This window comes from Podarcis raffonei, chromosome 5 (genome assembly GCF_027172205.1).
Source record: "Podarcis raffonei isolate rPodRaf1 chromosome 5, rPodRaf1.pri, whole genome shotgun sequence".
Taxonomy (NCBI): Eukaryota; Metazoa; Chordata; class Lepidosauria; order Squamata; family Lacertidae; genus Podarcis; species Podarcis raffonei.
In genome coordinates this window covers 15,940,323-15,944,963 of record NC_070606.1, presented here as the reverse complement: position 1 = coordinate 15,944,963, position 4,641 = coordinate 15,940,323, and positions in this window count along the sequence as shown.

Below are 4,641 nucleotides of genomic sequence, written 5' to 3'. Positions count from 1 at the left end.
TTACCTTCTCAGTAAGAACTGGGCTCTTCTGTGCCTTGTGCACACGTCAAGTTCCCTGTTCCAGAGCCACACTGCTCTGCCACACACCAATATGAACCTGGAGGTACACCCCCCCCCCGGAACAAAAACAGAAAAGAGGTAAGGTTCGGTATTCAGGCCCAAGGACAGGGAAATAGGTTAGGGAAGACAGCCAAGTGGCAGGCAGAAGTCTATCAGGCAGGAGGCGAGTAATTTGGGTAACCAAAGGGAAAATGTGGCAATATCCCCTAAAATGCCAACTTTGCCCAGAATGAGGGGGTGCAGCAGACTGAAAACTTTACGGCAGGCAGCGACTTTCTGGTACGCCAGCTGACTCTAAGCCAATAACATTTTGGGGCCGTGTTGAGAATATCCCGATTTGACACACAACGCTGTTCACTCCTCCAGTCAGAGCTGGATATGCCGGACTCCCAATTTGAATTCATAGTGGCGGGGGGGGGGGGCAAAGGGACACTTGCACAAAAGTGAGCACTTTGCACAGGTAATAAAAAAAGCCAATAGGATCTTCTAGAGAAGAATTGAAGGCAGTTCCCTAAGCACTTAGACGGCAACCGGGAACCGCAGATCTGTGCCCGCGGCAGGAGTGAAGGGTACAAGAACAAAACAACCCATACAGGTTGTAGGATGTGAAACACAAGAGCAGTCAAGTACAACATTCCAAGAGTGAACATGTTTACACATGGGGAGGGATGTTTGTCCAGTCAGCAGGTAAACTTCCTGTTTCCTTCTGGGATGGGGCAGACTTCCTCTGCATGTGACTGGAGGTGAGTGTGGCCTCACCTGTGCAGGTAATGACAAAAGCACAGGGCAGGGCAGCCATCTCTCTCTCTCTCTTTCACCACATGCATAGAAGAAACAACATCTACTAAGCCAAAGATGTCCTCTTGGCTTCCAGCCAAGAGAGGACAAAGGGACTGTCTTCTTATGAGATAGATTCCAAGTGTATGTTACTTCATTCAGCTAAGTCTGCCTTCTGGGATCTGATTGTGAACAGAATGTAAGTAATCTCTTTTTATACTTTTGTAAAAGACTGTGCCGTCTCTTATATTTTATGAGGGAATAAGGGGAAAATACAGTGGTACCTCGCAAGACGAAATTAATTCGTTCCGCGAGTTTTTTCTTCTTGCGAGTTATTTGTCTTGCGAAGAACGGTTTCCCATAGGAATGCATTGAAAATCAATTAATGCGTTCCTATGGAAACCGCTTGCCGGGCTGGCGGTGCGGAGAAGGGCTTTTCTCCCCACTGCAAGCCTTCAGAACAGGTCCGGGAACAGAGGAGAAGGCGCGCAGCGCTTCTCCTCTGTTCCGAGGGCTTGCGGTGGGAGGAGGGTTTTTCCTCCCCACCGCCAACATTCAGAACAGCATTCTGAATGTTGGCAGTGGGGAGGAAAACCCTCCTCCCACCGCAAGTCTTCAGGACAGGTCTGGGAACAGAGGGGAAGGTGCGCTGCGCTTCTCCTCTGTCCCCGGACCTCTTCCAAAGGCTGGCGCAGGGAGGAGGTCTCTCTGCCCCACCGCCAGCCTTCGGAAGAGGTCCGGGGACAGTGGGGAAGACACGCTGCGCTTCCCCACTGTCCCCGGAGATTTCCCTATGGGCTTTCATCTTGCGAAGCAAGCCCATAGGGAAATTTGTCTGGCGAAGCACCTCAAAAAACGGAAAACTCTTTCTTCTTGCGAGTTTTCCGTCTTGCGAGGCATTCGTCTTGCGAGGTACCACTGTACCAGAACAGTTATTATAGAAGCTTTAGCAAACCTGAGCAAATGCACCAGTTGCAAAGTTTAAAATTAAGGGGAATGTTACTCTGCTGAAATTGTGGAACTTGTTAACACAAGTTGGATAAGGATATAATCAGACAATATATCCTCTCCTGCATCCCTGAACATTCCCACACAGGTGAGCAAAGGAGAAGGGATACCTGATGCCTCTAATCATCTTTCCTCCATCCATGACACACTCCCAAAGCAGGAACACTGAAACACCAATGGTCGCAAACCATTGAATAAACACATTGGATCAACTTCTCTCTCTCTCTCTCTCTCTCTCTCTCTCTCTCTCTCTCTCTCTCTCTCTTATGGGTTTATTCATCCAATACTGGCGAGATGCTCAGCTCTGTCCTATCCTCCTTTGCAGGAGGACAAGCAGAGGGCAGAAAATAGATCCACTAGCTTTCCATGCAATGCACTCTATTGTAAAGCTGCAGCAGGGCTCTATCAGCAAACAAAAATTCAGCCCACACTCACAACCTCCAAATCCAGATCCAGAGGTAAGGAGCGTTGAATTCCACATACATTATGTAAGGGGGGTGCAGGGAGGAAATAGCCTAATTTCCCTTGTTCTACATTTTGCTAGTTATGGGACACGGGACTCGTCCTTCAACCACTTACAAGATTGATTCTGTTCATTCTCTGGGTTGAGTAAAACCCATCTGTGGTCTATGGCAGCTTTTGCCCCAAAAAAGGTGTGCTCTGTGCTGGTGCTGATGTAGCCCCAGAGAGCATCAGATTGGAGAAGCCTGGTGAGAATTCACTGAATGTTCTTGTCCTGGGTGACATCGCTGACCTTTTCAGTCCATTGTCAGGCCACAAAGGGACCGAACCCTTCGCAAAAGTTGTGCTCTGTTGCTGAAATTTGCTGCCATCTGTACACTGTGAAATCCCTGAACAGCTGTCTGAAGTAAACAGTAATGGGCTGGATGAGGGCCAATAAGCTGGTCAGAGAGATCCTGTTACAAAAGTCCTCAGGCAACCACATTGCTTACCAGTTAGTTTCAAGGCCTGATTCAAAATGCTAGTATTGTATGTGAAGCCTCAAATAACGAGGCTATTCACATCCGCTGGGATTGTTAAAGGAGACACCGCTGAGAGTGCGAGACATACAGGTGGCCCCAGACCTCTGCCCAGCCATCTCTTGTACAGTAAAGTGGTAAAAAGGCAAGATTTGAAGATTAGGATGAACTTCACGTTAAAGAAATTAAAGTTTTATGTGCATAAAATGTTGTGTTTGCATGCATCATGTTTGAAAAGTTATGAGGTTTTCATTTGGTGTCTGCTAATCGATGACTCATCCCAGGGAACCGGAAGCCAGCTATCTCTCTCAGCAGGAGCAAGTTGCTTAGATGGAGCTCTCTCTGGGACCAGAGAGAATAGTTCCTGGACAATATTAAATAGTATGATCTTAAAAAGAAGGTTGGCCTGCATTGCTAGTTGTTTAAGAGCAATGTGTTCATTTGTTTTTGCAATGTTTATTTTGTAACTAGTTTAAGACAGTTTGCGGTAGAACTTTACTGTGGTGAGAGCTTATTGATTTATACTCTGCACAAGGTCCACATCAGGAAACTCCACTCACAGCAACTAACACTTCACCCCTGGATGAGGGAGTATTTATCGTGTTTCTCTGCTTCTGCATTGTCTTGTTTTGTTGCGTCGATTTAACGATGCATTGTTTTGGTGTGCAAAATATTTTACATGCTGTTTTGGGTTTGTTAGCAGGGTGCATGTAAAGAATGGAGCGATTAGCTAGCTTGCTTTTCCTATAGGGCAAAGGGGCTATGTCTGTAAAGGAATAGCTGTGGGAAAAGGTTTTGCCAGCTTGAAGGTCCGAAATATTATTTCAGAATTGGCTGCTACACCCAGGGAACCTACAAACTACCAGCATAACCCGGAAGTTTAGGTTTGTGCAATTAAAGTGGATTAAGACACTCGTTTCATGCCAGCACAATAAATAAACTTTTAGAAAGAAATTGATTTTTTTTGTGTGTGGCTTGGAAAATTGCCTGGGAAATGCATTTCAAAGTGTGGGGTGAATGGAAGATTTAATGGGAAGACATGTAAACAGCCCCAAAACAAATCTCGATAAACCCAGGAGGAATGCTCACTGTTATATAACATCCCTGAAAGCAAACCTGAACAAATGCTCAATAAAGACCAGGTACAATGTAGCCTCTGTGAAAGCTTTGTGGAAAGCAAATCACGCTCAATAAATAGGTTGTCTGGAGCAGTGACTGGGTTCATGCTACACGACTGAAGACAGTTTTTTTTAAAAAGGGTTCCCCACGTCAAGGCTGCAGTGAGAACATAATGGATAGACAAAATATACCAGATAAAAATAGGCGTACTTGTGTCAGTTTACATTTTAAACTTTAGCGGGACCAAGAATAGCCTGGGAATGAGACAGATTTCTGGTTTTGAAGTGTTCTCAGTCCACGTCCCCTTGGAACAGTGTTCCACATTAATTCAAGCTTCTAAACTTTTGGAGGCTCAAATACGACTCTCCAAAAACATTATAACTAAAAGCTGATGTAAACGAACACGAGTAAAATGTCAAGAGTACCAATATCTCGGCCTTTCAGTAGAAAACGTGCAATCTACCCAAATATGAAAATGTTAAGACCAACGATCTGCTGCGTGGTGCTATTTTTGACAACCTCGAGAGTAACACCTAATTTTTAGACACTGAGTTCTAGGATTAAAAAAAGGTCTGCTTTAACTTCAGAGCCCAGTTTCTCCACCTTCGGGGGGGGGGGGGGAAAGCAACAGAACGCTTTCATCCTGGGTATTGGCTCCACGTTGCTCTTGCAATAAACAGACACTCATAAAGATTGC